Below are 21,465 nucleotides of genomic sequence, written 5' to 3'. Positions count from 1 at the left end.
AGATGCATTGGCATGAATGCACACACAAAGAACAACTTTATTTAATTTAGGAAAACAAACAGTTATTTTTCCTATACTAAATTTCCTGTAAAGAAAAATAAATGTTGGGAAAAATTTTAAAATTATGACAAAACTATTGTTTAATTATTTCTTTTAATCATATCCTGAAATTCAAAAATTTCAGGGCGTGACACCGTTGGACGGTGAGCGTGCGTCGTCGTCAATGCCGCATTGTAAACAAAGCAGTTATTGGAGCCCTGCCTCGTGATTTCAGCGTAGGGTGCGAGCAGCATCCTGTGAGGTTTCACGGCAGCAGTTGCTGACGAACAGGAGCGTTGTTGAGTTGCTCGGCATATAGCATCTATTTCCATTTCCGTTATTTTCTTCAAATTTGTAATATCATGTATGAATTGTTTCTACAATAGTTTCCATGTTACTTCCATTGTTTAAACGGTTGTTTAATTCAATCTCTTTAATTGCTTTAGCGTTCCTTACCTTTTACTTTGGCTCTGGTGATGATAAAAGACAGTGTGATCCTTGCGTGTGGCATCATTGCCACGGAAACTGACATCTCGGGCTCGTGGAAAAGAGACTACATTCCTTGCTTGTCCATGCTTCCAGCTTTGAATAAGAAAAGCTTCCACCAATAAGCTAGCCACTGCTTTCTTGGGTGTATATATAATTCAAGTAAGAACTAAGCCACCATTGTTATATGTTCTCCATGCATCACCTCATCTCTCTCACGCTTGTTCATTTTCTAATCTCTAAAGGCTATGTTATCTTATCATTTTGTTAACTCTCCTCATCTGAAAGCAATGATGCTGGTGTATCAGAATCCAGGTACCGTTTCATTGACCCTTATTCAAATTATTATACCTAATGCCAATAGCATTCTTGCTTACATGAAGGAAACAATTAAAGCCAATTTTTACATGTTTCTTACTAGAGTAGGCTACACGGTCGGTGGCAAGATTTGCATGGTGGGTGCAATCTTGTCACAAGCCTTTTAAAGCTGCACAAACTTGTTATTGTTTTACCTAGTTTCAGTAGTGTTTATCCGATCATAAATACAACATCAGATTGGATAAAATGACTCTCTCGCACGCGCATGCCACTACCTCCAGCATGGTTAGGCTACATTTTTACCAAAAAAAGGATAAAAAATAATAACAGAGCCCTGCATCGCCACCCAACCCGGAAGCGACAGCAGTACTCAGCACGGTCTTCTTCTGACCAGCCATCTTCTTCTTCTGACTAGTCAGCTGGGGTGCCATGGAAAGAGGCCGCTTGCGCGTAACTTGTTGGGCCTATCAACGTGTGCCTTGATCGCCGTCGTCCCTGCCTTCCGTGCAGTTGGCACGCCCGAAGGAAGAGTCCGAGTCAAACCCAAGGTTGGGCGACGGTGCAACCGGGACATCAACCGGCGTGACCTTGGGCGGCATCGCTTGAGTCCCGCCAGGCAATGGTGGAAGACAGAAATATACACAACGGTCGCCCCAAACTGAAACATAGCCTCAAATTAGGAAGACTGCAAACCAGTAGCATATCACATCTAAGCACAAATGAAATACAAGCTCACCGGGGTAGGCGACGGATTCCTCAGGGACAATGTGGACAACCGGCGAAAAATCTCTTCATTGGACACTTCGCCAGCAACCTCCCCGAGTTGGATCATCAAGCCCCGAGTACTCGAACGATGGATGTACTTGGTGCTTGATCGGTTGGGTGGCTCTCTGGCAGAAGTTAATCCCAATTGCCATGGGCATCAATCCTCGCGCCTTGAGGTCGACGATCCTCGCTTGCAGCTCATTCACCTGGACCTGCTCCTCCAAGGTCGGCTGATTCTGCCACTTGGAGACCGACATAGGACCAAACCTAGTGCGCAGTGGCAACTCGGACTTCTGATTGGCAATTAGAAACCACTTGGCATGCCACCCCTTGTGGGATTCCTCAACTGAAGGTCAAAATATTCGCGCATCCTCTTGGGGCGCAGAGAGAACCCAGCCCCACCTATGACCCTATCTTTCCTACCCTTGGTATTTACAAGCTTAAGTTGATAAATATACTACCACCGATTGAAGTGGGAGATGCCTAAATATGCTTCGCACAAATGAATAAAAATAGCAATATCCAAGATTGAGTTAGGATTGAGGTGTACCAACTCCGAGTACCCTCTTAAGCTCTGCAAAAACCAACAAGTTCAAAGACCCCGAGTACAGTCATAAATACTCAAAGAATGTCAAGTACTCACCTTGATACTTCTTGCTCAAAGACTTATAGCAGCTGTCCAACTTCTCCTGCAAAATCTCGTGATCCCTCCGCTCAATGGAGAAGGACTTCGCAGCATCCTCATGAACCTTCAAGGATTCAGTAAGACGGCTGCACTCTTGCTCCAATTGTGCCAGCCGCTGCACAGAGTTATTCCGCTCCTGGAGGGCCCGAGCATTCCTTTCAGCTCTGTCATATAGATCCTGCAAATAAAAGCAAACCGTCAAGTTTTCAGCAAAAAAAAAATAGTCAGACAAAAGAAACAACACACTTGAAAGCTCTAGATAGCTCTCCGAAACTCCAACTCCGACGGAAGCTTGAGTACTGGACCTTCATCACTCTTTACAACATGAGGCTCTGGAGCTGTACCCAAGGCTGTACCTGAAATGACATACATTAGTTAACACAACACAATGACTACAAAACTAGTATCCCAACTACATACCTGGTGCAGCTGCCTTTTTTGCCTTAGCCACATCAATTAAAGCCAAAACACCACCAGTAGACGTCGAGGAGGGTACACCACCAGAACCTGAAGGAATCGCAGGATCTTCCACCGAGCGGATTACCTCTTGAAGCATGGACATGGTGGCTCCAAGACGACTAGTGTCAACCTCGGATACATCATCAACGGACAAATCAACCAAAGGAGCAGAAAGAGTAGTCGAGGGACAAGACTCCACTCCTGCCTCCCCAGGGATAGTGTCCTCCGCATCCCTGCATCAAAATACAAAGTCACCACACGCCTTTCAGAAAACTCGAAGATATGTCACAAAGCAAGATTCAAAAAACTCACCGAGATGACCGTGGCGGCAATCGCACGGGCTTCTTCTCGGTAACAGGTGGTCGGGTACTCGGCACCACAGGATCAGCTGAAGATGCGATATTTTCGCCAAGACCTGCAAAGACAAGGTTAAGACTACAACAATTTCAAACTAACGAAGATAGTTAGAAAAAAGCTCACCCCTAGCGATCACATTGGACAATAAAGAGCCAGCAGCAATTACTGGTGATCCTCCCTTTGCAACATCCGCCACCCCAGCAGGCAAACCTAAAACTGCCTGGTCAGGTACCAACAAATCGGTAGCCAACCGGGTCGGGACTGATGGCTCGGGGGCTACTACAACATCTGCTAGTGGCACCTCCACTAGCACTTCTTCAACAGACGCAACATCAACATCCTTGGCGGTCGCGACTACCTCATCAGAAGTAGCCTCATCACCACCAAGGGTCGCGTCGACAACCTTCTCAGGCAACTAAAATCATCAAGAGACTATAGGATAAAACTCTACCAAAAAGTTACCAATGAAATGCACGACTACATACCTTGGTACTCTGTGACTTCTCGGGAGTCAAACTCGAGGTTGAGGCAGACTTAACAGCAGGCCTCTTCCGAACTACTCGACGTTTCTTTGCAGGAGGAGAAGGCTCATCTTCTGACTCTTCAACAACTAAATCCTCCTCAGAGTGCGCCAGATAGCCGAAGAGAACCCGGGACTGCAAAACAAGTTGGTACTCAAATGATGTCCCAACATCTCAAAAAAAAATACAAGTCAAGCAAAAGAACATACCTCTTGTGGCCCATACCAAGCATCAAATTGGCGAAGGGCTCTAGGAATAACCGGTACTCCCTGATAATTCCTAAAGAACTTGGCTAGCAGCGCCTTCACATCATCATCAGATATATCCTCGGGAGACATGCGCGATGAATCATTAAATCCCGAGTACTCCGAACCCGAGTGAGCCCGCTGCTGCAAAGGCTAAACTCTCCAATTAAGAAAGCTGGCAGCTACATTGATGCTAGTCAAGCCCAGCGACTTCAACTCGGCAATCTGGCTCAGCAAGTTCTCAATGTTAGGAGTATCGTCAGGCTCGCTCACCCAATTCTCCACATGCTTTGAGGAATGACCAGTGACTACCGGCAAACGAGGGTCATGGTTCCCAATATAGAACCACTTCCTCTTCCAATCACCATGGGAGTTTGTCAAGTTATAGTCAAGATAAGCGCCCGAGTTCCTAAGTTGGAACCCGGCGCCTCCAAAAACTTTTATCCTAATCGCATTAGGCTGAGGTTTACAATGAAACAGTTTTCTAAAAAGCTCAAGACTAGGAGGAACACCCAGGTATACCTCACACAGGTGTACAAAGATGGACATATGAAGCACACCATTGGGGTACAAGTGAACCAGCTAAAGCTTATAGTACTCGAGGATACCTCTGAAGAATTCAGATGTAGGCACTGCCAGTCCTCTCTTGACAAAGTCTGCAAGCATGACAGTCTCATTCGGATGCTCCTCTAACTGCCTCCACTCGAGTACATCCTTTGGCTGGAGAAGCTTGGCATCAACTAGCGCCTGAACAGTTGCCTCCTTCATCACGGAATTCTGCCATGTGATCCCAGGCGGTGGCGGCGCAGTCTGGTTCGTCGGACCAACCTTCGGCACTGGCAGCACTAGCTCCTTCCCCTTCTTCAATTTGGATCTCAACTTACCCACCACCCGAGCTTGGCCCTGAGTTTTCTCGGGTTTCTTCCCCATTTTCTTGATGCGCATCAGATGATCTCGCCCGCGGCAAAGACAAGAGGAGCCAATCTCTGATCTCTCTCAAAGCAAAAACAGCAATGGTGGCGGCGGCACTAGAAAATTGCGACGGTGCGATGAGGAACAGGAAAAAGGGGGGGAAAGAATAAAACAGATCTGCTATGAAACGTAACCCTAACCATAAGGGGGTTCTCCCGTTATATCTCCTTCACCTCCGGATTCCAACAATTTTCTATAATTTCTACTTATTCTCTACCCCTGCAGAAATAAAAAAAATAAATGGCATGATTTCCAACACTTATACAAATTTCCTACAATTTTTCTATAATTTCCTACAATTCCTAGACAATTTCTAGATAAGAAAAATATAATGACATCACAACGGTCGCGGGGGCTTATGTCACGGCGGCCACGGGCTTACATCAGAGCAAGTGTGCAGGGGCGCCGCGCGCGTGTCTGGGACGGGGCGGCCGGCATCGGAGGCACGGACGGAGAGGACAGGGGCCAAGGTGGTGTGGCGTCAGACAGGACAGGAGCTGGGGTAGCGCTGCGTCGGACAGGACGGAAGCTGGGGCGGAGCGGCGTCGGAGATGACTACGTACATATGGGGACGATGGGGCCGGACTAGGGTGTAGTGCGGCGTCGGACAGGACGGAAGCGACGGGGGCCGGGGCGGTGCGGCGTCGGAAGGAAGGCGATGGTGGCGGCGGGGCTGAGATTGGGGGACACAAGGGTGGCCGACTTTAGGGGAGAGAGGGGCACACGCGGCGTCCGAGGCGACGGGGTCGGGGCGACGTGGCGTTGGAGAGGAGGCGATGGAGTTGACAGGGGTGGCGTCGGAGTCGACGAGGGCGGCGTCGGAGTCGACGACGTGGTGGCGGATCACGTGGAGGAAGACGAGGCAGCGGCGAGTGAAAATAGCTAAGTGTTGGCCAGGGCTAGCACTTAGCGGCATATAAACCCCCCCCCTCTAGTACCGGTTCCAAACTACATCCGGTACTAGAGCCCCTCCTGTAATGCATTTGTTGATAACCAAAAATACAACATAATTGTTCAAATACATTACGCATCATCATCTAATGGAACGTTAATAATCCTCCTCTTGACGAACATCCCTTGGTTGTGATCGCGGTGTAAGTATGGAGCGTCCTCTTTGGCTAATAGGACGCTTGGGTCAACCTCAACTGAAAATAGACGAAGATCATTGAATTGATCATAATATTTTGAAATGTCAGTCTTGTCCTCAACTCCAACAATTTTTCTTTTCCCTGGAAGAACAATGTGGCGCTTTGGCTGATCATCTGACTATTAGCACCCTTCCTTATTGGTTTGCTTGTCATGTCCTTCACATAGAAAACTTGAGTCACGTCATTGGCTAGGATGATCGGTTCGTCTATGTATCCAAGGTCCACTATTGTCATCCCATAGTTGTCTATCATTACGTCTCCTCCAGTAAGTTTCACCCATTGGCACTGAAACAAAGGAATTTTCAAAGGTCCATAGTCGAGTTCCCATATCTCCTCAATGACACCATAATATCTGTCTTTTTTTCCACTGTTGTCTATTGCATCAATACGGACACCGCTATTTTGGTTTGTGCTATTTTGGTCTTGGGCTCTGGTGTAAAATGTGTACCCATTTATCTCGTATCCTTGAAATGTTGATACTAACATAGATGGACCCCTAGACAACTATGCTAGTTGTTCTTCAATGGTGTCATCACCCATCAGTTTATGCCGCAACCAAGTGCCGAAAGTTTCAATGTAACGACGTGTAATCCAGACCTTAGTCTTCCTTGGTTTGAGGACCGGACATGTGCCATGCGCTTCTCCATGTATGGAGTGACCAGGGATCATTGCTGCAGGACCGTGAAGTGTGCTTTACATAATGTCTCCTCATCGATATCCATCCTAGCTTTCTTCCCTAGTGTGCCTTTTCCCTTCAATATCCCCTCATAGCGTGATATAGGGACTCCAATCGAACTCAGGTCGTCTATAAAGTCAACACAAAACTCAATTACCTCCTTTGTTCCATATCCCTTTGGGATGCTTCCTTCCGGATGGGCACGGTTACGAACATACTTCTTCAGAATTGCCATAAACCTCTTGAAAGGAAATATATTGTGTAGAAAGATAGGACCAAGGATAAAAATCTCTTCAACAAGGTGGACTAGAAGGTGGGTCATGATATTAAAGAAGGAAGGGGGGAAGACCATCTCAAACCTGATAAGACATTGCAACACGTCATTCTGCAGCTTCCATAGATTGTATGGATGGATTGTCTTCATTGAAATCATGTTGAGGAATGCACATAACTTCACGATTGCCACTCTCACATTCTTTCAAAAAAATACCCCTCAGTGCAACATGCAGCAATTGTGTCATGAGGACATGGTAGTCATGGGCCTTTAGATTTAGAATTTCTTCTGTTTCACATTTATTAATGCCTTTATATTTGAGGAGTAGCCCGATGGGACCTTGATACTATTCAAGCACTCGAAAAGCTTTCCTTCTCTTCCTTGCTAAGAGTGTAACTGGCAGGACACAAGTAATGCCCATTATCTCTCTTTTCCGGATGTAGGGCATCTCGTTGATTCATATGTTTCAGGTCCCGACATGCTTCAAGTGTATCCTTTGTCTTTTCATAGACACCTAGGAAGCCAAGCACGTTCATGCAAAGATTTTTCATCAGGTGCATCACATCAATTGCATTATAGATCTCAAGGATTTCCCAATAAGGTAACTCCCAAAATATAGACTTCTTCTTCCACATGGGTGCATGTCCGTCCTCATCGTTCAAAACAGGTTGGCTACCAGAGCCGTTGCCGAAAACTACCCTCACATCCTTTATCATAGAAAATACATGTTTACCATTACGGTGAAGGGGCTTAGTACCTTCTTCTTCCTTCCCTTCAAAATGCTTCCCTTTCTTTCTTAGAGTGTGCCTATCAGGAAGAAATCGATGATGGCCCGTATACACGACCTTCTTGTAGTGCTTCAAATACATGCCGCAAGTTTCATCTAAATAGTGCGTGCAGGCTTGGAATCCCTTGTTTGACTGTCCCGATAGATTACCAAGCGCCAGCCAATCATTGCTGGTTACGAACAACAATGCTCATAGATTAAATGTCTCTTTTTTGTCCTCGTTCCACACACGTACACCTTCTTCCTTTCATAAAAGTTGGAGTTGATCAACCAATGGTCTTAGGTAAACATCAATGTCGTTGCCAGGTTATTTTGGGCCTCAGATAATTATCGGTATCATAATGAACTTCCGCTTCATGCACGACCATGGCGGAAGGTTGAACATACATAAGGTCACAGCCCAAGTGCTATGACCACTACTAAACTCTCCAAATGGATTGAATCCATCCGTACTTAAACCAAATTGTATATTCCTTGCATCCTTTTCAAACTCGGGAAATAGACTATCAACTGTTCTCCACTACGAACAATCAGCAGGGTGTTTGATCATTTCATCTTGCTTACATTCTTCTTTGTGCCAACACATTAACTTTGCATGTGCCTTGTTGCTAAACAAGCGCTTCAACCATGGTACTATAGGGAAATACCACATAACCTTCGCAGGAACTTTCTTCTTGATGGCCTCCCCCTCAACATCACCTAGGTCATCTTTCCTTATCTTATAACATAGTGCTTTGCACACAGGACAAGCCTCCATTTTCTCATAGTCTTTGCCCCGATAGAAGATATTGTCATTAGGACATGCATGTATCTTCTGTACCTCCAAACCTAGAGGGCATACAACCTTTTTTGCTTCGTACGTTGAGGACGGCAATTTGTTCCTCTCGGAAAGCATGTTCTTTATGATTTTCATTAACTCATCAAAATCCTTGTCAAAAACTCCATTTTCTTGCCTTCCATTGCAGCAATTCCAGTATGGTACCCAACTTTTTGAGCCCCTGTTTGCAATCTAGGTATAATAATTTCTTATGATCAACTAACATACACTCGAACAGTTTTGACTCCTTCACATTCTCACAGTCTTCTTTTGCATCTTGCAACACCTGACCTAGCTCATCGAGAGGACCTTCTGCCTCACCCATCTCTTCTTCTGCCTCACCCATTGGAGCATCTGCAAAGGCACTTCCTTGAATCTAGTAAGGAATGTTATCATCTTCTTCTTCTTCTTCATCATCCATCATAACTCCTCTTTCCCCGTGCTTGGTCCAAACAAAATAGTTTGCCATGAATCAAGAACTGTATATGTGGGCGTGAATAGTCTTGCTGGATGAGTAATTCTTCTCATTTTTGCAATTTCTACACGGACAACAAATGAAACCGGATGGCGGTTTGTTGGATTCTGCCTGAGCAAGAAAACCACGCAAGCCATTAATGTACTCCATGGAACGTTTGTCTGCGTTGTACATCCATTGCCGAGCCATCTACAAAATATTACATATGGATTGGTTTTTGAACTATAAGAAAATGAATTGAAATACTTAATCTAATTTTTCTGAGTATATATACATGGATTGGTTTTTCAAGTTTACTATCCATGTACCAATGGAGGATGAAGTTTCCAACCTTTACAACACTTGAATGATTGCAATCCTCAAGAAATGGTCACAAATCCGGCAGCACCTCCCCTATGGTGCTATGGATAGGATGAAGCTTAATTAAGCTGTGGAAATTGTAGTAAAAATGTTGAATAGCTAGAGAATATAGAAAATTCTTCAATTAGCGAGAAATGAACATTATTTCCTACAATTTGATAACATAACATATAAATGAAAAATTTCTCCATTCTAGCTTATTCTAAAAATGAGTAATTACGTACCTCTATTTGAAAAAAGTACTAAACTATGAAATTATTCCTCTGACCTCATATCAATTTCTTTGACAAGTATGAATCATGGCATCCAAAATTTTGTAGCTTATTCTACAAATCACAAATATGAGCTCTAAATAACACATTGATATAAATAAAAAATTTCCCCATTGTACCTTATTCTAAAAATCACAAATTACTCTAGCTCTAAAGCATAAAACTTAGTATACTAATCATGTATCAACGGAGGATGAAGTTCCTAACCTTTAGAACACTTGAATGAGTGAAATCCCCTAAATAACACATTCATATAAATAAAAAGTTTCCCCATTGTACCTTATTCTAAAAATCACAAATTACTCTAGCTTGAAAGCATAAAACTTAGTATACTAACCGTGTATCAAGGGAGGATGAAGTTTCTAACCTTTAGAGCACTTGAATGAGTGAAATCCCCAAGAAATGGTCACAAATCTGGCAAAACCTCCCCCTATGGCACCATGGACATGGTGAAGCTCGAGCTGAAGGATGGGGCTCGGGCTGGAGGAAGAAGGAGGGTATTTATAGAAATGAAATTAGTACCGGTTGGAGTCTCGAACCGGTACTAAAGGAATGTTGTCTAGTAACGAATGGTTCCTCGAACCGGTACTAGAGGGGGGTGTCACACTAGTACCGGTTGGTGCAAGAAACCGGTAGTAGAGGTTGCCCCCTCTAGTACCGGTTTATGCAAACAACCGGTACTATAGGGTGCGTGGACCATTAGTACCAGCTGGGGGCACCGACCGGTACTAATGTGCAACCTTTAGTACCGGTTGTTGCCCCTAACTGGTACTAAATGGGTCCTCATCGCGCACTCCAGGCTCTAGCCCTTGGAACCGGTACTAATGCTACTATAAGTACTGGTTCAAAATGCAACTGGTACTAAGGCTAGGGATGAGAGGTTAGTTTTGTAGTAGTGATATAAGGTTTGCCACAAACGTTGTAAATGGAAAATATGGCAAAGAGAAAGTAATAAGCGATCGCCACCTTCTTTTCTCCCCAACTTCATTCAAGTCTTTTTTTCTTGCAGGATATGTTAATGGTGTTGGGTTTATTTCAAGGTCTCCCACCTTTGGTTGCATTATTCTTTCCAAGTGTATTATCGTCTTTCACTAGGCAGATTACAGTTGGGGCCTTCTAGTGAAATCTTGAGGTATGTTTTGTAACATGCCAGATGGTTCAATTCTTCTTTTGTTTACTAACCTTATATAAATTATCTTTTTATCTTCCCCAACCTTTATACTCAAGGCGTCGTTGGCATGCTGGTCGGCGCTCACAAGCGCATGCGTTTTGCGTTCACCCTAGGTAGTGGCCGTGCTGCATGATTCATACTTTTTTGCTTGTGTTTGAATGAAATTTGATGAGAGAATCTGAATGATTACAGTGTTGCATATTTCAGGTGGGACTAAGCATGTATTCAAATAAGATTTTTTTCCTATGTTGATGAAGAAGTAAAATATCCAGGGTGAGTTGTCAGTCTCTCCCTATGGGAACATCGTCATGCACATCTGTTAGATGCCATTATGATATTATGCTTATGCGTCAAAGAATTAATAAATAGGAGAGAGAATGATGCTATGAGCTTGTTTGGTTCATGGATAAACATTGCCACATAAAACCGTAGCACACAACAATTTCTTATGTAGGTGTTTGGTTCTTTGGCATAAGTTTTGCTATCTGGTGCCATTTGGATTTATGGAAATGATGGGAGGGAATGGGATATCAGAAGTGGGATAGCTTTTATTTAATGTTTGGGTAGGGGCTCTCGGATATTATAAAAGTTTGGAAAAGGGAAATAAGAGCTTCTTACCGCACCAATCCAGTCCCAGGGTGGGTTATGGTTGGGTTATGATGGAATATAATAGGGTTCGAAATCACAAAAATACCTTCATACTATAGAGGAAACTCCTACTTTGAAGAGGGCAATATGGTTATAAAAATATATATCCCTATCATACCTGATTTTAGTGGGAAAACCGAGTGCATCTCATATGTGTACCAGGATCAAAATTTTACACATATAATAATAGACTTCAAGAGAATAACCACAACCACATTAGAATGAAAGAGTATTAAAGTATTTATTTTATCTCAGAGTGACAAAGGTCTTAGCTGAAGAATAAACGAGGGTTTAACTAAGGAACGTAAACAAAAGCTCCATCTCCACATGCAATTGACTCCTCAAAATTCTATGAGTATGAGTAGCAACCAGGTGTCATAGATGCAATATATAAAACACAAGTGTGAGCACATGCCGTACTCATCAAGATAAGGGAGTAAATGACATGCAAGGCTTTATATAGTGGAAGGCTAAAAAGTTTTATTCAGCAGCTAATTACTTACAAATGTAAGTTTATACCAGCCCACAATTAATATTGAGCATCAATATACCAAAGGCAGGAACATAAACAAATAACAAAATGATGATTCATATTCAAGTGAATTAATCATGTGAGGGCCAAGGTTACTCCTGATCGTTAGCATGGCTGTTATAATAGATTTTAGACAATCTGCAGAGGTTGTACAACTTTACCCAGAATTCATGTTTCCCAGGTGGCCCGAGGTAGTTAGCTTTTTAAACACTTACAAGTTGAGTGGCTAGAGATTCACTATGAGACAAATTTTACTTAATACAAAATAATCTGCTAAGGTTTCAAGTCAAAGTAGACCATAACCCTCTCTAATAAGTGTAGTACCATAACCAAGAATACCACTCAAGAGGACCATGCTATACTCTAACGATGCAACCCCTCTTGCCCTTTTCAGGTAAGATCATAGAGTACCAACTTCACTAGTTAGTAGCTAAAGTCAGAGCCATGTGACACTTTCTGTTGCACTATTTTTCTGAGTGGTTCTCCATGTTCGAACTAACGATGTGATCTTGTAATTAATAAAACATACATGAATATAGAGTAAATAAATAAATATAACCATGTTGTTCACTTATTACCAACCCAGTTGAGCAAACTAAGCACCATCTACCAACCAATTTTTGAAACAACCCGGCTGCAAGGTATGATCAAAAGAAACTAGGCATCATGCTGAATAGGAAGCCATCATATTAATTGAAGCGATCAATCATTACTATGGATAAATTGCATGTCATTTAGGTACTAACAAGAATGACCAAGGACACTTGCCTTCCTCAAAGCCCTGCTACTGCTTAGAGTCTTCAAAGCCTAGATCTTCAGAAAATTCCTCGAATGGTGCACTCTCTACGCTTCACACAAGCACATGCAAAGAAAGCAATACAATAAATAATAAACAGTATACCAAACAGCACTAACAGTATTTAAAAAGCAGCACAAAACAAATCTATATGTTATTATGAACATGTGAGCAAAAAAATAACTCAAAACGGGGCTAAAACACGTAAGACAGGGCTTAGCTAAGCTCTAGGTGTTTGCTGGCAAGTTTTATAAAATTCAAGGAGCTTAACCGAGAAAACTGAGGGCATAAACGCATAAAAACTTAAGGCCGGACTGAATCATGAGATTAGGACTTTCTTCGGGAACTAAGATGCAAAACTGCGGTCTTCTTCGATCTCTGGCCGGTCCATCCATGTGGCCCGGTGGCCGGCCTTGCTGGAGGCTGCCAGGCCAGGGGGCACGCGGCTGCACCAGGTGCAACGGTGGTGCCCAGGCGCATGGAGTCCGTACGAGAGGGTCGGAAATATGGCTGCATGTCGTAGATGGTGAATTTGACATTTGAATTGAGTCAATTGCGGAAAATCATTAACCTGAAAAACATTGAAAAGATATTCAACACACCATGTTAAAAGGAGGACACCAGACGTAAACCGTCTCAAGTATCTGGTCGGTGTTTTCACAATATAACACAAACGGCAAAACAGACATATAAAACATTCATCATTTGGAGTCGATAGTTAACAAAATTGCAGACGATTAAGTACCATCATAATTTATTAATTTATATAGATGGTTACAAACGAACCATCGGATGTTTCTTCTGAATAAGCGGACGACTCAACAAAACACCGTCTGTTATATTTCTATATGGTTCCCCATGACCAATTTTGTTGTTGTAAGCAGTGTGTGTTTTAAATAACTAATATATATGAATTTTTATTGGTAAGGTGACTGCAATCTTACTATTACTAATTGGAGGCTTCTTTTGAAGTCTCCAGATGAAGCCACCTAGGATTCCTAGGTGGACACTCTAGAAAAAGAGAGAAATCCTAGAAATTCTCACAAAAAAGCAAAACATCCGACCATCAATCGACATATTCAAATCATCATAGCCATTGGATCTATTATGTTTTCTAAAAAATTACCCACCTATGCCATTATGAAAATAGCCTAAAGTAACCCCCTAAATCTATATATAAATTACCCACCTCTGCCATTATATAAAATAAACTAAAGTAACCCCCTAATCTTCATCAAAATTACCCACTTATGCCATTATAAACAATATTTAAAATAACTCCCTAATTTGCAACTGAATTGCCTACCACTATTACTTTAAAAAACTTAAAGTAACCCTTAAATTTGCATCTATATTACCCACACATGCTATTATTAAAAATAACATGAGGTAAAACCTACGTTTGAATCAAATAACCTTAATTAAAAATATACAACAATATATGATTCTAAATCGTCTATATCTTACACTATTGGTATACGATATAATAATTAAGGTCTATACGGGTGATGTGTGTCACCATTTATAAGGATATAAAGTTATGTGAATATACATTTCTATGCTAAAATTATATTTAGCATTATGGATAGTTCTATTAAATTTATGAGCACTCAAACTTAGGGTTCACTAAACAAATTCAGGCCCATACATGTGTCCAAAGTGGAAAGTTAAAGAACATAAATGTGAACGAAAATATTATAGAGTAATTACTAACTGAAATCTATCACAATTGGATGAAGATATTAAGTATAATATCTACATACGTATTGTGTTCAAATATTTAACAAACGAGAGGTAGCTTATGGTAATAGTTTTGTAGCAATGTAGTCTCATTTTTTCTTCCATTGGAGACTCCACATTAGTTCCCATGAGACAAACAAGAAAAAAGAGAGATTCTCATAAAAATTAAAAACATCAAACACCAATCCTGTAAACTCTAATAATCATAGCCATTGATTTATTATATTTTCTAAAAAGTTATCCACCACTGTCATTGTGGAAATATTCAAAAATGAGCTCTAAACCTATATCTAAATTACCGAGCTCAGCTATTATAAAACATAATCTAAAGTAACCCCGTAATCTTTATCCAATTTACTAATACACATCATTATAAAGTATAACTTAAAATGTCATTCTAAAATTTTATCTATGTTACCCACGTATGTCGTTATTAAAAATAAACCTAAATCTTAATCTAATTATCTTCATGTGCATCATATAGAAATGTCAAAAAGTAAACTAATATATAATTCTAAATTACCTATTTATGTCATTGTTAATATAAAAATACTACATTAAAGTATATACACATGATGAGTACCACCATTAGACCATGTATACATGTATGTGCGGAATCGATGAAAAATATTGATTTGTATGCTAAACATAATGTATAGAGGATTGGAGGTGCGATACAAAATGGAAAAAGTATGAATATGAATGAAAAAGTGCATAGAATAATTACTAATTAAAAATCAATCACAACTAGACAAAGATAGATACATATCTATATAAGTATTATGTTGAAGTATTGGAAAAATAAGAGAGTAGTAGGTAAACAATTTTGATTATTAGCTAAGAGTTTAATTTCTAAATAATTTTCAAATCTAATAGCATATAAAAACATTAGCCCGTGCTGGAGCACGGGTTGATGGACTAGTAAAACATTAAGCAAAATATTTTAGATGTTACAACCCATTAATCAGCCACTGCGCAGCTGCCTTAGCCAAGATCCTAGACAATACATCACCTACCAGGCTGTGGGTGACAAAGGTTCCCCTGCCTAGGCCCTTAACCTCTTGAAAAAAAGTGTTATCTTCTAAACTTCATCATATCTGCCTTTTATCAGTATCATTACATATGAGGGTTATCATGGCATGTCATCGTCCTCTTCCTGCTCTTCATCATCCTTGTTGTCTTTGTCGGAATCTGTTATGAACGACGTATAGAAATATGAAGTAAAGAATCAAGCCACAGAGGAGACACGATTTAATGTGGAAAACTCCTTCGATGTGAAGGGGAAAAACCACAGGCACCAACTAGCAACAATCTCACTATCTCAAGAGTTTTGGGTTACACGCCTATGGCGGCTTACAAGAGAATCAAGTCTCCACGAAACCCTAGCAAGGGTGTATATACCGTACCGTACTACGCTCCGGCCCAAGCCTCCGGCGACGGGCCTCCGCTCCGTCAGAAGCCCGGCCTATTTCCTGGAGTGAATTTGGAACAACTCCAACAGAATCATCATCCTCCGTGGAGTTGTCTTCCGCTTCTTCTTCATCGTCATAGGCATAGGTGGCAGCTTCATTCTTGACATCCTCAGTTTCGGACTAAATATCATTGTCATCGGCATCATATGGATCCTTGGAGTAGTAGGCCTCCAGATCCATGTTCTCCTCCTCATCGAGATCCAGATACTTGCTGTAGGCCGCCACCTATGTTTTACAAAGCATTCTTTTTTTGTCTGAAAAAAGAGAACCAATATCGATATCTCAATTTAATTATTGGATATAACCATCTACAAAGTTGCAACATATCAGTGTTTCTATTTACAACACCTTGATTACTAATAATGCCTATGCATTGCCCAACATTTTTTATTGAAGGAATTATGGCCCCGTGTTCCATGGGAGGATAGGGCAATACGTTTCATATTTACCAGCGTTGGAAGAAAGGGTAGCGGAGTGGATCGAGGACCACCCGGTGACATGGAACGTCGGAATGGGACATGCGGCTTCGTTTTCACGGACCTTGAGCAGGCTCTTGTTTGAGCGCACCAAGGACATATCTGGGCCATACGACCACATTACACGTGTGAGCCTACCACCTCAAGCAGGCAGCAGTACAGGCAGTCATTGGCTGGCATTTGAGGTCCTTATGGAAATGGCAAGAACCCTTGAATTGCCACAGCGTGACAAAGAAGAGGTTCTAAAGCTCAAGCAACTCGCCGCAGAAGAGTGCTACTTCGGCTACGGCGCACTCTCCGAAAACCTGATGCTCAGGGCGCTTGGACGTCGGTACGTGGAGTTGTTTGGATCACGGTCCGTGGTGTGGGACCCTAGCCACGTCCGTCAACTCAGCGACTCCCTACTATTACAGAGGATCCCAGAAGCATTGCAAGGAAAGAGGCATCTGCTGCTCGTAGAGAACCTGCATGTTCCTGCCACACTGGAGGTGTTAGTTCACGTAATGAGCGGACCGTGGCCGTCGCCATATCAGAACCGGTGGCTTATCTCAACCACTTCCAAGGAAGTATATTACAGAAGCAGACAGTGGCTGACAGCAAACTGGAAGCAGCGGCTGATCGATTTATCTGAAAGAACATGGCTGGTTGGGGCTCGTGATGATCAGCACTATGCCCCGAATTTTGTTGGTCTCCGCGACGACAGGGATTGGGCTGTGCTGATCAGAGAGGCCTTACGGGATGCAGCCAACTCCATCCATAACGCACTCCAGCAGCAAGGGCGAGACGAGGAGTTCTGGCTCGGCATAGCTATGAACTGCTTCTATTATGCTATCCTCTACCATCCACTGCAGCTGGGATCTGCTGGACGTCAAGAAACAAGCAACACCTTATTTGTTAGCTCTGACGAGCTGGTTCGCTGTTGGGTAGCTGAGGATCTGGTTTTCTCAAGAACAAGCCCCACCGATACACCAGCGGCCAGCGGTGAGAAAAGGAACAGCAACTACTACAGGTCTGCATATGAAGCTGGAAAGGTCATCTTTCATGCCTTGCAAGAATATTCATTACTGCCAATCTATTCTGTTTCTTGCCAAACAAGCAACCCTTCATCGTCCATGGATGCCGTTACTGGCCTATCAAAGCTAGCTGGGGGTGTCCCCCGGCTCAAACATGATGAACTCTTTGATCATCAGAAAAGCGACCAGCTAAGATGGGTCTCATTTATGAAAGACGATGGTAGGCATGTAAGCTGGAACTGGTGTTCCCGGTATGTGCCAAGAAATGTACCGGGAGAGATGAACATGACAACCCTTATTCTAAGAGGTTGCTCAAATATATCAGGCTTTCAACTAGTGTTGATCCACTACCTCCGTGTCCTTGATCTGTCCTATACACCAATAAATTCACTTCCTTCCTGGATTTCTCGCCTATCGAATCTTGCCTTGCTCTCGCTCAGGGGCTGCTCTAAGCTTGATAACTTATCTCCGCAAGCACCTGCATCTGTGAAAGAAACTTCACCACTTTCTCACCTTGGAAAGCTTCAAGTCCTTGATATGAATGGGGTTCCCTTGCTCGAGCTAACCCAACAAGATGGCAGCAACAAGAGCAATCTGCACTACCTTGATCTGTCGGGTTCAAGACTTACCACTTTGCCTTCTAATTTCTTCTGTGAAATGCCATGTCTTGAGGAGCTCATTCTGGGAAATTGCTCCCATCTCGAAACATTGCCTCCTTCTTTGGCTAAATTGTCCAATTTGTTGATCCTTCATGTCGAGGGAACTCAGATTTCTTATTTTCCAGAGGGTGCATTCGAAGCGATGCAAAGACTGCATACACTAAAGCTCATAAGCAACACGCTACTTGTATCACTTCCAACATCACTCTCTAAAGCCAAAGGCCTCAAAGAGCTGCATATTTATAATTGTATTAGCTTAAGGATTATTCTGGGAATTATTATCAAGCCTTGGAGGATATCCAAGTCCTGGAGCATCCTAACCTAAAAACCTTCTCACTCTCTGGAAAACGGATTAGGTGCCTGTCCTTGCGTGGGTGCAGCAGGCTAAAAACCGTGGACTTCAGTGATGATCTTACGGCCTTGGAGGATGTTGATCTTTCAGGAACAGCTATTGAGGAGGTCCCTCACATCCTCCCAAATCTGCCACAACTCCGGATGCTACTTCTTCTTAATGTCCCCTGTTATAAGAGATTTCCATGGCATCAATTGGTTAGGTTTCCCAAGGTTTTCTATTTGGATCACTGTGCTGATGATTATAACCAGGCTTTGATGATGTTTTGCCAGAAGAAAACTTGTGCAGATGGGAATCAGTATAGAGAGAGAAGTACCAATACTGCTGAGATCAACATAAATGACCCCAGTATATTTCGTAGCTTCAACTCAGATGCTGCTGCTGGGAAGTTAATCAAGGAAGGACAGTTTCTCCAGTATTTCAGTGTCCAAGTTAAACCAAAGAGTGTGAGATGCATGGGGCCGAAGAACAAAGGTGAGATATGTACCATGATCGAGAAGCAATCACCTTATCTTGATGTGCATTATTCTTCCGAGGCAGATAGCATTGTGCGCATGATGGAACTTCAGCCAAAAGAACGCCATGTTGGAACTTCAGCCAAAAGAACGCCATGTGGAGATATCTGCAAATACATTACGGATGATTGTTTTATCAGATGCCTTACCGATCTGAATTATATTATGATATGCCTGGAAGAATGCCAGCTCATTCACTGCCGTGAAATGGAAGTAGTATTGAAAATGCATTCAGAAGGGGCAGGGAAAGTAGTATTGATACCAGAGGAATAGGAGCACAATAACCCCAGAGGTATTTCCGTCGCTACAGATACTCCAGGTCTCCAATCTAAATAACCTAATAAGCCTGGTCGAGCCTGGTGATCTGACATCATCTAAGTTGCTCACTCTGAAGTTACTAAATCGCATTCACCTTGAGCACTGTCCACGTCTGGAGAAGCTTTTCCCATGTAGTTTATCATTACCTGCTCTAGAGACTCTGGTGATCCTGTTCTGCTCCAACCTGAAGACAATTTTCTACAAACAACCTAAAGACTTTGATCACAAATTTTTCCGCTCCCAAATCATCAAATTTTTTAATTACCTGCACTGGAGACTTTGATCACACTCTTCTGTTCCAACCAGAGCGCAAATTCCGATCCAGAACGTTACTATGAGGTAGCACGTTCTCCACTCCCAAACATCAGAAGTATCTGCCTCCAAGAGCTGCCACAGCTGAAGCACATCCATGACGATGTCACATTTAAATTTGAAACACCAAAGTGGGAGAAGCTCTTTGTCCGAGGCTGCCCATCCTTTCAACGTCTCCCACTATTGATGAAGGAATATCCAAAGCCAAAGGTGGAAGTGAGCGGAGGGCGTGAATGGTGGGGCAAGCTGCAGTGGAGCCTTCGAGGGCAAAGCCACTACTACCTGCACGTGCCGCCACCGGAGTTTGTATCACACAAGAAACATATCATCAGAAGCTACCTTAGGTGAGCTTCGTTCATTTCATATCCAGAGGCCATGTGCGCAACTAAGGTGCCCTGTCCACTCCCAGGATGTATGGCTTGTATCCTGCATTGTGTTCGAGTATGTTCTGCTTTTTACCTAATATTGTCTTGTCAAGGGACATGGCATCTTTGTGATGGTTTGTTCGGATCTGTTTGGTGTGCTTTGTGTGTAAAATAATTGGCAATTCTGCTTGCCATGAAACCAAGCTTTATGTGTATGGATTGGTGTGCGGAGAATGAATTTCAAACTACTTGTAATTTGCAGCGATAAATGTACTCTGTTATATTCCATTTATGTTGTGACCTCATTGATTACTCCTGGTAACATCGCTTTCTCTCGGTTGCACAGTTGTTTGTTTGCTGAGAACCGTTCACGCTCTCCGCTCACTTCCACCTAAGGTAGCTTGCCCTGCCTCACAGGATTGTTTGTTTGCTGAAATCATGAGGCAGGGCTTTCTCTCTGTTGCACGGTTGTTTGTTTGCTGCAGAGGATCCTGACAGAGCAAAGCGACTACTACTTGCATGAGTCCTACAGGCTTCAGCGGAGGCTGCCAGAGCAAAGGGACCGCTACATTCATGTGCTGCCACCGGAGTTTGTACCGAGGAAGAAACATATCAACAAAAGCTACCTTCGGTGAGCTTCAATTCATATCCAGAGCTCAGTGCCATACACCAAACTAAGGTTGCATTGTATCCCTGTGAGTATCCCGCGTCGTTAATGTTTCTCAAAGGACAGGTAATGTTAGTGCTGATTTGCTCGGTCTATTTGGTTTGTTTTGTTTGTTAATCAACAATTCAGGTTGCGGTGGAACCAAAGTTTATATTTGTGTATGGATTGTTGTGCAGAGAATGAACATGAAACTATTTGTAATTTGCACCGTTACTGTACTCCGTTAAATTTTATTTATCATCAGCACTCGTTGATTAATATTGTTTTTTTATGCTCTGTTTGGTTAGCATGGCCTAGGTTGTGCGGAGTTTTCTACGGCATCTACTGGTGCTGGACTAGATTGTTTACAGCTCTGTTTCGTTATTACCCGCGCTGCAACACCAACACCCACCACGAAAACATGTGGCAATCTACATAAGCAGAAGTGCTGCCTCCTGGCAGGCATTCAATTGCTGCCAGGGGTTCTGAATAAATAAAAATTCTTCTACTAGCTCTAGGCTCTAGCTTCGGCCAATGTAATGCACCGCCCATGCTTGAAAACAGAGTTTTCTTCAGGGCCATATAGAATCAAAGATTCACAATTCATAAAAAGGAGTCACCTAGCCGTTGTCATGGTGCATCCAATCATCCACGCGTTTCTGAACACAGCATAAATCTGAAGGAATCATATATAGAGAAAAAAGAAGTTTGAACAGCTGATGCTTAGAGGTAAACAGTGAGCACCGGTGAAACAAGAACTGAATGCCTGTGATGATATAGGTTGTCACTTGTGC

General features: G+C 42.6%; 1 non-coding gene and 1 pseudogene across 1 annotated transcript; one reads left to right on the top strand and one right to left on the bottom strand.

Moving 5' to 3' along the window:
- Positions 1 to 263: 263 nt before the first annotated feature.
- On the top strand, positions 264 to 21,158 carry LOC117866360 (uncharacterized). The gene is made up of 6 exons (XR_011899078.1): positions 264 to 840; positions 10,666 to 10,788; positions 10,884 to 10,940; positions 11,035 to 11,100; positions 16,412 to 18,411; positions 18,450 to 21,158. It is a non-coding gene; the product is annotated as an uncharacterized protein (transcript).
- LOC140220177 (uncharacterized) lies at positions 6,408 to 9,510 on the bottom strand (annotated as a pseudogene).
- Positions 21,159 to 21,465: the final 307 nt, after the last annotated feature.

The sequence above is a fragment of the Setaria viridis genome, chromosome 8, assembly GCF_005286985.2.
Source record: "Setaria viridis chromosome 8, Setaria_viridis_v4.0, whole genome shotgun sequence".
Lineage (NCBI taxonomy): Eukaryota > Viridiplantae > Streptophyta > Magnoliopsida > Poales > Poaceae > Setaria > Setaria viridis.
This window is presented reverse-complemented; position numbering and strand designations above follow the sequence as displayed.